Consider the following 10,841-nt stretch of genomic DNA (forward strand, 5'->3'; position numbering starts at 1 on the left):
AAACCAGACTCCCTGAAGTCAGTGAGAACAAAGCTAAGATCAACCACATAAAACATTTTATGTACAATAAGCTCTCAAGTAAATAAAGTTTAAGTTGTAAAATAAATAAATAAATAAAACTTATGAGTTGTTTATTTGTGGAATTTTAAATTTATCATTTTCAGGCTATGGCCGACAGCAGTAATTAATACTGAGGACAGTGGGACCACAGATAAGAGGATACCACTGTTATCACTTCAGAAGGCACATAACGAGAGTCTCATTATTTGTAAACCTAATTTTTCAAATATGTTTAAAAATTTTGTGGGTACAAAGTAGGCGTATGTATTTACAGGATATGTGAGATGTTTTGATACAGACATGCAATCATAACATTATGGAGAATGGGGTATCCACCCCCTCAAGCGTTTACCCTCTGTGTTACAAACATTAATACTCTTGGTTAATTTAAAATGTTCAATGAAGTTATTGTTGACTATAGTCAACTTGTTGTGCTATCAAATAGTAGGTCTTATTTATTCTTTCTATTTTTTTGTACCCATTAACCATCCCTAGCTCCCTCTGACAGCCCCGCCCCCCCCCCCCCCCCCGCACCTTGCAACCACCGCCACTACCCTTCCCAAACTCCCATAACCATCCTACTGTGTCTCTCCATGAGTTCAATTGTTTGGATTTTTAGATCCTACAAATAATTGATAACATGAGATGTTTGTCTTTTATTTCATTTGACGTAAACCTAATTTTGATCATTTAGTTCAGGTGATGTCCAAAAGATCTCTCCAGTGTAGTTGATACATAATCTGCAAAATGATAGTTTGGTGCTGTGTAAATATCACATACCCAAGGACCTCTCACCCTATGGTCTTAGCATCCATTGATGATGTTGACTGAATTAGTTATAATGAAGGTCTTTACAAAAATAGTGATTATCTAATTCTATCATTCCTTCTCTCTCTATTAGCTGGCTTTCTTCCAGGAAGGCAAGCTGAAATCTTGGTTTATAACTGCGATAAACTGCATTTCAAGCAGCAGGAACTCTCCAACTGGAAATACAATGAAAAGCACAATGTGCAGGGCAAGGTCACTGCAATTCCAAAAATGGAAATCGACATAGTTTTGGTTCCCACTTCTCTTCCTCCTCCTCATGCTTTTTCTCCTCCAACTGCTCCATTTATCGAATACTTTGCTGCCAGTGTTGTGGTTTAACGGCTTTCAGCAGGCCAGGCACCTGGCTCTTGCCTGTAATCCCAGCACTTTGGGAGGCCAAGGTGGGTGGATCACATGGAGACCAGCCTGGGCAACATGGTGAAACCCTGTCTCTAGAAAAAAATTTTAAAAATTAGCTAGGCACGGTGGTGCACCCCTGTAGTCCCAGCTACTCAGAAAGCTGAGACCTGAGCCCAGGGGAGTCAAGGCTGCAGTGAGCTGTGATTGTGCCACTGCACTCCAGCCTGGACAACAGAGTGAAACCCTATCTCGAAAAAAAGAAAACCACAGTTGCTTTTTATACATAAAATCATTTAGTTGTTCCCAACAATCCTGAGATAGGAGATAGCAGGCCCGATTTTCAGAGGAGGAAATTGCAGCACAGAGAAGCCCAAGTTCATCCAGTGAGCGGCGACCCGGGATTTGAACTCAGATGCATTTGACTTCAAAAGTCATGTTCCCGCCCAGGCACATTCCTAAAGCACTGTATTTTTTTTTTTTTTTTAATGCACAGATAACAATCACAGCAATAGTAATCCTTGATTTTTGTTGATTGCTAAACAACCCTTCAGCCTTCTCTCTGAGTATTAGCGATGCATAGTGAAAAGGCCAGAAGAATTGCATCAAAATAGTGACTATGGTTTCATGGATCACTTTCATTTTTGTCTTTATACACTTACCTGTATTTCCCAATTTACCTACAGTGCACATGCATTGGTTGTGTGAGACAGATATATAAAGTGTTTTTAAAGAGAAATCGGGGTTGGGGCATTTATCTGACATAAATGTCAGACTCAGAAAAGCTCTCCCTGGGGATTGCCTGTCCCTATCAAAGCCTGGATCACAGGGTAGACCCACCAGTACATGGCTGGGCTTAGGTGCCAGCAAGAGGCAATCTAGCAATATATATGACTTATTCTACACCAAACCACTGGAGGAAAGAATATAATTCAACTGATGGCACATTGTCCCAGTGCCTTAGTCACAAACTGGCTTTATGACAAGACTCCAGGCAGCTGCCAAGGTCAGAGAAGCCTGAGCCTTGGACCTCAAATTGCATACAAAGTAAGCTCTAGACAAGGAAACATACGGGAAACAACTTTTGAGACTGATAAGGTAAGAAATGTGCAGTGCCAGTATAAGAGGATTGACCATCAGCCAGGAAGGTAAGATATAGAAGTTACCGGGCCTTCCAGAAATTTCTAAAAGGGAAGTCAGAATCACAGACCAGAAAGTCATTACTCTGAGTTTTTATGATTCTGGGCCTCTGTAACTTTGTTACTTTTGTTACTCAAACGTTTCCCTATAGTCTTCAGCAAAGGAAAAAAATGCCTTGAGAAGAAAAAAAGAATTAGTAGGGAGATAGAATTCCCGTATAAAACCACGAATACTTCTGAATGACAAAAAAAGAAATCACCATAAGACAGATCCAACACTAAAGATCCTGGAAGTCATTACTTCCATCTTTACAAGCAAAACAGTTGAACAAACTGAAAAGCAACAACTTTTCTTAGATCCTGCAGACCATAGCAGTCACAAGGCAAAGCGCCCGCCCTGAAAACAGAAAAGACAGAAGAATAAAGAGAAAGAACCACAACTTACCTTCCAGAAGCAGAAGCCACCCCGGAGCTGGCAACTTGGAGGGGCCCTTACATGGTAGTTGATAAGTTGCTGGAGGCTGAGTGTTTGGAGGAGCTTAAGTGTTATAGACTCCTGGGGTTCCTGTGGTAGGGAAGCCCCACATTTTCCTGGGGTTACCTCCAGGAAGGGCACCAGTTTCTCACTGTGAAGACAGGAGAAAAATCCCCAGGCTTCAGGCTAAAGGAGAGGAAAAGTAACCATTTAAAACCATGCCCAGTGGAAAAGTGGGAAAAGTAACCATTTTGAAAGCCTGGAGCATTCTGTTCTCCCTAAGTGTTCCCATCAAAGGATACTGCCTTATCAGCGCCTTATCAGCCCAAGGGGAAGGGCAATGAGCCTTTTAGTCTCCATCAGGGGAGAAAAAGAGAAAGGCCACAGCTCAGGGATTTAATTGTAAGATTTACACAATGCCTCTCCTCCCCGGTACCTTCTGGTATTAGTTTTCTAGAGCGGCCATAAAATACCACACACTGGGTGGCTGAACCAGCAGAGATGTACTATCTCACAGTTCTGGAGCCTGGAATTTCAAGCCAGTTGCTGTCCAGGCTACGCCCTCTCTGAAGGTGCTGGGAAGGAGCCTTCCTTGCCTACTCCTACTTTCTGGTGGTTGCTGGCAATTCTCAGCATTCTTTGGCTTGGAGCTGCCTCATTCCAACCTCTGCCTCTACCATCACATGGCCTTTTCTCTAGAGGGGAGCCAAAATTTGACCTCTACCTTATTAGGGTTTTCAATGGGGCCTGTGAATTAAACAGACATAAACAGATGAACAGGACTTTGAAGTGTACAAATGTATTTAATAAAAGCTTTATGTGACATGGGAGCCTTCAGAAGAAAACTGTCTTAGTCCAAAATGTGCTGTTATAACAGATTACCACAGACTAGATAATTTATAAAGAACAGAAATTTATTTCTCACAGTTCTGGAGCCTGAGAAGTTCAAGATCAAGGTACCAGCGGATTCATTGTCTTGTAAGAGTCCAGACTCTGATTTCAAGATGGCGCTTTGAATGGTGAGTCCTCCCGAGTGGATAAACGCTGTGTCCTCATGGTAGAAAAGCAGAGTGGGTGAATCCTTTCTATAGCATCACTAATTCATTTGTGAGAGTGGTGTTCTCATGACCTAAACACCTCCCAACACTGTTGCACTGGGAATTACATTTCCAATATATGAGTTTTGGGGGGCAGTAGACCTGAAGACCCAAAAAAATGTAATAGTTAAACATTTATATACTGAGTTGGGCAAAGAATAGTAAAACTGTGAAAATGTGATAAGGCAAAGGGGCTTGTGCTAAGGTGGGTAGAAAAGCGACAAGGAAGACAAGGGTCGTCAGGCTAAGAAAGTTTGTTTGTGCAGATTTCTCTCAGCTTCAGCTTTTTGTCCTTGATGATAAGTATGTTACTTTCCTCCTGGTATAGGGAAGATGTCTTCCATCTTCCTTCCAGGAGGATTTTACCTTACAGGAGGGTTTTGTCTTCGAAGAGGGTTTTATCTCCTGCTTTTAGGGGAAAAAATGTCAGGGGGAGGGCCAGAGTAACCTTCTTGCACCAGCTATTGAAGTGCTTAGTGCAAAATAATCCTTGGGCCAGAGTGACACATTTTGGGGTGAAATGTTCTGAATTCCTTCACCTCTGTGTCTTTGTCTCTGTGTATCCTCTCCTCTTTTTATAAGGCCATGTCATTGGATTTAAGGAGTTCTCTAATCCAGCAAGACCTCATCTTAATTTAAATACTTCCATCTGCAAAGACCCTACTTCCAAATAAACTCATATTCTGAGTTTCCAGGTGAACAGGAATTTGGGGGGTACAGGCACCTACATCAACAGGCTCTAGTATAATGAAAGTAGACTATAACTGAAAGAGTTATATAAAGTAGAGTTCTTGGCTAGGCGCAGTGGCTCACACCTGTAATCTCAACACTTCGGGAGGCCAAGGCAGGTGGATCACCTGAGGGCAGGTGTTCAAGACCAGCCTGGCCAACATGGTGAAACCCTGTCTCTGCTAAAAATACAAAAGTTAGCCAGGTGGGGTGGTGGGCACCTGTAATCCCAGATACTGAGGAAACTGAAGCAGGAGAATTGCTTGACCCTGAGAGGCAGAGATTGCCATAAGCCAAGATAGTGCCACTGCACTGAAGTCTGGGCAACAAGAGCAAAACTCCATTTCAAAAAAAAAAAAGTTCTTAGGAAACCCAAAACAATAGAGAGAAAAAAAAAACACCTGAAATTAGAGGAAACTAAAGCTTCTGGCACCTACAGCTATGAGAAACATTAAACACAGCTCAGCTCCTGGTCAGATTACCATAAAACCTCTCACTATAAATCCAGTTACCTTAGGTCCTATTATCATATACATCATGTCCAGCTTTCAACCAAAAAGTACAAAGCATGCTGAAAGACAGTTAAAAACTGTCAACTTAAATAACAGAGAGAGGCTCTCTAAAAGAAAAGGATATTTACTCAGGAATACAGCATTGCAAGGAGAACGTGTGTGCATAGTAAGCTGTATATTTAAGGAGGAAGAAAGGAGGATTATAAGGTTGTTTTGAAATGATTGTCTTTGGCTACAAGGGCCAATAACAAAGGTGATGCCAGTACAAGCTTGAACAGGCAATTTTACTGAGCAGATTTCCTTGCGCAAGTATTTTTTGTGTAAGGTTACGATGGCTTTTGTGCACGTTTTGGGTTTTGACAGAGTCTTTTGTGATAGTTTCGTTATCACACCAGTCACACAAAGACAAATACCGTATTATTTCACTTCGAAGGTGTCCTAGAGTAGTCATATTCATAGAGACGGAAAGTATAATTGGTTTTTGTTGCATGGGTATAGAATTTCAGTTTGAGCAGACAGAAGAGTTCTGAAGAGCTCTAATATGGATTGGTCTCCAAAATGAACTCACCATGGATGGCGGTGATGGCTGCACAACAAGCCACTGAACTACACACTTAAAAATAGTTAGGACGGTAATTTTTACACTATTTATATTTCACTGCAATAAAAATATTTTACCTTTGAAAAGTAAAGAAGTGAGAGAAGTAACGGGATGCAGCATACCACACAAACTCTAATCAAAGAAAGGTGGAGCAACTGTGTTAATTACAGATAAAGCAGACTTGAAAACAAGGAAAATGACAAGGGAGAAAGAGGAACAGATATAGGGATAAAGGAATCAATTCTCCAAGAAAATAGAATGATATTTGACATACATGTATATAACAATGTCAAAATATGTAAGACGAAAACTAGTAGAACTGCAAGGTGAATTAAAATACCCATTCTTACAGTTGGAGACCTCAGCACCCTTATATCAGTAGCCGACAAATCCAGAAAGGATATAGCTTAACTGAACAGCAGCGTCAATCAACAGGATATAGCAGACATTTATAAAGGAATTCATCCAACAGTAGAATACACATTCTTCTCATGCTTACCAGAAATATTCACCATGGTAGACCACATTCTGTGCCATATATGAAACATAAACAAGTTTAAAAGAATTGAAATCATACGAAGTATATTCTCAGACCACAATGGAATTAAACTAGAAATTAATAACAAAGGCTCGGCGCTGTGGCTCACACCTGTAATCCCAGCACTTTGGGAGGCCGAGGTGGGTGGATCATGAGGTCAAGAGATTGAGACCATCCTGGCCAACAGAGTGAAACCCCATCTCTACTAAAATATAAAAAATAAAATTAGCTGGGCATGGTGATGCACGTCTGTAGTCCCAGCTACTCAGGAGGCTAAGGCAGGAGAATTGCTTGAACCCAGGAGGCAGAGGTTGCAGTGAGCCGAGATCGTGCCACTGCAATCCAACCTGGCACCTGGCGACAGAGTGAGACTCTCTCAAAAAAACAAAAAAACAAAGACAACTGAAAAATTCCAAAATATTTGGAGATTACACAACACACTTCTAAATAATACATGGGTCAAAGAAGTCTCAATAGAAATTTTTTAAAGTTTAAACTAAATGAAAATGAAAATACAACTTACAAAATTTGTGAAGTGTGGCAAAAGAAATGCATAGAGGGAAGTTTATAGCATTAAATTAGCATATTAGAAATCTAAAATTAATAATCTAAGATTCCACCTGAAGAAACTAGAAAAAGAGTAATATAAACACAAAGCAAGCAGAAGAAAAGAAATAGTTAACAGAACAGAAATCAATGAACTTGAAAATAGGAAATTAGTAGAGAAAATCAGCAAAACCAAAAGCTGTTTAAAAAAAAAATCAATAAAATTGACAAACCTCTAGGTAGGCTAACTGAAGAGAGAGGGTACGAATTACTGACGTCAGAAAAGAAAGAGGGACAATCACTACAGATACAATGGACAGTAAGAGAACAACAAAGGACAATGTTAAGCAACTTATGCCCACGAATTTGATAACTTAGGTGAAATGGACCAGTTCCTTGAAATATACAGTCCACCAAAACTTACACAAGAAGAAATCAGTAATCTAAATAGGCCTGTATCTATTACAACCTTTCAAAATAGGAAGTACCCAGGACCAGATGGTTTCATTGGTGAATTCTAGCAACACTTAAGGGAACAGAAAGATACCAGTTCTCTAAAATTGCTTCCAGAAAACAGAAATCCAGAAAACACTTCCTAACTCATTCTGTGAAGCCAGCATTACCCTAATGCCAACACTGGATAAAGACATTGCAAGAAAAGAAAACTACAAACTAATATTATTCATGAACATAAATGCAAAAATCCTCAATGAAAAATTTACAAATCATTCAATAATATTTGTCCAACACTGAGATTTATTTCAGGTATTCAAGTCTGGCTCACATTGTAAAATCAATTTCTGTAATCCATCACATCAACAAGCTTAAAAAGAAAAATCATATGATTGCATCAATAAATACAGAAAAAGCATTTGGCAAAATTCAATACCCATTCATGATTAAAATACAACCCCAAATCCTCCGCAAACTAGGAATAGAGAGGAACTCCCTCAACCTGATGAGGAACAGCTACAAAAATGCCCTACATTTAACATCAGAAACTAGATGAACAAGTCAAGGATGTTCTCTCTCACCAGTCCTTTCTGTATCATACTGGAATTCCTAGCTTAATACACTAAGGAAATAAAAGATACGCAAATAGAGGAGAAAATAAAAATTACCTTTGTTTGCAGATGACACAATTGTCTATGTAGAAAATCCCAAAGAATCAACAAAGGAAGTCCTGAAACTAATTAACTGTAACAAGGTTGCAGGCTACAGGGTTAGTATACAAAAGTATTGCTTTCCTACACACCAGCAATGAATGATTGGAATTTGACATTTAAAATACAATACTATTTACTTCAGCACCAAAAATAATGTAAATGTTTAGGTGTGAATCTACCAAAGTATGTATAGGATCCACATGAAAATAACTATAAAAAGTCTGATGAAAGAAACCAAAGAAGATCTAAACAAAAGGAGAGCTATTTCATGTTCGTGGATAGAAGGACTCCATATTGTTTAAGATGTCAATTCCTCTCAACTTGATCTGTAGAATCAATGTGATCCTAGCAGGTTATTTGATGTATAAAGTTTATATGGAAAGGCAAAAGACTCAAAATAAAACACAATACTGAGAAAGAAGAACAAAGTTAGAGGACAGACACTATCCAAATTTAACTTACCATAAAGTTATTAAAAAAATAAAAGACAAATAGATCAACGCAACAGATTAAAGAGCCCAGAAATGGACCAACACAAATATAGTCAATTGATTGATCTTCATCAAAAAAGAAAAGGCAATTCAATGGAGAATTGAATTCGTCATTCAGCAATGGTACAGGACCAATTGGACATCCATATGCAGAACCAAAACCAAAAAAAGAATCCAGACAAAGACTTAATATCTTTCACAAAAATTAAAGCTAAATATAAAACACAAATTCTAAGGCCAGGTGCGGTGGCTCAAGCCTGTAATCCCAGCACTTTGGGAGGCCGAGGCGGGTGGATCACGAGGTCAAGAGATCCAGACCATCCTGGTCAACATGGTGAAACTCCGTCTCTACTAAAAATACAAAAAATTAGCTGGGCATGGTGGCACGTGCCTGTAATCCCAGCTACTCAGGAGGCTGAGGCAGGAGAATTGCCTGAACCCAGGAGGTGGAGGTTGCGGTGAGCCAAGATCGCGCCATTGCACTCCAGCCTGGGTAACAAGAGCGAAAAACTCTGTCTCAAAAAAAAAAACACAAATTCTAGAGGGTAACATGGGAGAAAACCTAAGTGACTTTGGGTTTGTTAATGTTTTTAGATAACACCAAAATTATAACCCATGAAAGAAAAAAATGATAAGTTGGACTTTATTAAAATTAAAAACTACTCTGTGAAAAACACTGTTACAGTTGAAACGGTCCCCAAGAAAATGTTGTAAAAGGAATTAAGGAGAAAAAGTAAAATTCAACTAGGCTTGCAGGACAAACAACAGTCATCATTAAGCCACTGACCTTTTGCCCACTTCCTCATAGCTGGTCACTGCTCACTACCCAGGATAGCATAGCCCTTGTCGCTCTTCGTTCTGTAGATAAACCTAAGGCAATGTGAGATAGTAAGCTCTCTCTCTGTTTACTCCTCTAGGTTCTGCATACAAACAGAATTACCGACGCCAGCTGGTCTGAAGGGCCTGGTGAGAAGCTGACTCATAGAAGAATGCAGTTTTCACATCCTGATGACTTCATCCCCTTCCCGGACCAATTGGCAATCCCTATTTTCCAGCCACTCACCTTTCACCATCACCCTAAAAACCCTTGCCCAGAACTCCTGACAAAAGAGACTTGAGGCTTGAGAATTCCTCCAGTTTCCTTGTTGGGTGAACTTGCAATTACTAAATTCTTTTTCTGCTGCAAACCTTGCTGTCTCAGTGTATTGGTCTGTTGCTGGCATACAAACCTGGCAGTCTTGTAAAAAAGATCATGAAAAGACAAGCCACACACAGACTGAGAGAAAATAGCGAGAGCACAGGGGATTTTTAACACAGTGAAATTATTCTGTATAATACCTTAATGGTAGATACATGACATTATGCATTTGTCCAAACTCACAGGACAGTACAACACAGAATTAATTTTAATATAAACTACAGACTTTAGAAAGTAAACTAAATCATCTTTAGTTAATAATAATAATATCATTATTTGTTCATTAATTGTAACAAATGTACCACAGTAGTACAAAATGTTAATAATAGGGGAATCTATGTGGGAGGGGGAGGACAGTATACCAGAACTCTCTGTATTACCTGCTCAATTTTCCCATAAAACTAAAACAATTTTTAAGAATCAGGGTTTTTTTTTTTGTTTTTGTTTTTGTTGTTGTTGTTGTTGTTGTTGTTTGAGTTGGAGTCTTTTGCCCATGCTGGAGTGCAGTGTCATGATCTCAGTTCACTGCAACCTCTGCCTGCCAGTTTCGATCAATTCTCCTGCCTCAGCCTCCTGAGCAGCTGGAATTACAGGCACCCGCCACTACACCTGGCTAATTTTTGTATTTTTAGTAGAGACGGGGTTTTGACATTTAAAATATCATACTATTTACTTCATCAAAAAAATTAAATGTTTAGGTGTGACTCTGCCAAAGTATGTATAGGATCCACAAGAAAATAACTATAAAAAGTCTGATGACAGAAATCATGTTGGCCAGTCTGGTCTCGAACTCCTGACCTCGGGTGATCCACCAGCCTTGGCCTCCCAAAGTGCTGGGATTACAGGCGTGAGCCAACGCACCTGGCCAAAAATAAAGTCTTTCTGTAAAGCAAAGTCAAAAGATAATGCCAAACTGAAAGGAAAAAAAAAAAAAATCTCACCACTGATATACAAGAAAATCAGTGAGAAAACGCTAACAAACCAACAGAAAAGGGGGAAGGGGGAGATGAACAGGTGGTTCACAAAAAAGGAAATACAATGATTTTTAAGCAATAGAAAATTGCTCAATCAATGTCACTTTTATTTATTTATTTATTTTTTAGACTGGGTCCTACTCTGTCGCCC

The 10,841-nt window shown here is 39.4% G+C and overlaps 1 protein-coding gene and 1 long non-coding RNA gene across 3 annotated transcripts in view; both read right to left on the reverse strand.

The window, feature by feature from the left end:
• Positions 1-3,073, reverse strand: part of GPR55 (G protein-coupled receptor 55) — a 46,257-nt gene extending 43,184 nt beyond the window's left edge. The window contains exon 1 of one of the 2 annotated variants that reach the window (XM_054258026.2): positions 2,809-3,073. The gene's annotated coding sequence lies outside the window, so the exon portion shown is untranslated. The remainder of the gene's footprint in view (positions 1-2,808) is intronic. The other variant, XM_035306026.3, reaches the window with a different exon arrangement.
• A 664-nt stretch (positions 3,074-3,737) lies between these two features.
• LOC144576724 (uncharacterized) lies at positions 3,738-9,474 on the reverse strand. Its single transcript, XR_013519144.1, has 2 exons — positions 9,306-9,474; positions 3,738-4,037 (listed from the first exon to the last, which is right to left on the reverse strand). It is a non-coding gene; the product is annotated as an uncharacterized LOC144576724 (long non-coding RNA).
• Between the last annotated feature and the right edge of the window lie 1,367 nt (positions 9,475-10,841).

Source organism: Callithrix jacchus, chromosome 6 (genome assembly GCF_049354715.1).
Source record: "Callithrix jacchus isolate 240 chromosome 6, calJac240_pri, whole genome shotgun sequence".
Taxonomy (NCBI): Eukaryota; Metazoa; Chordata; class Mammalia; order Primates; family Cebidae; genus Callithrix; species Callithrix jacchus.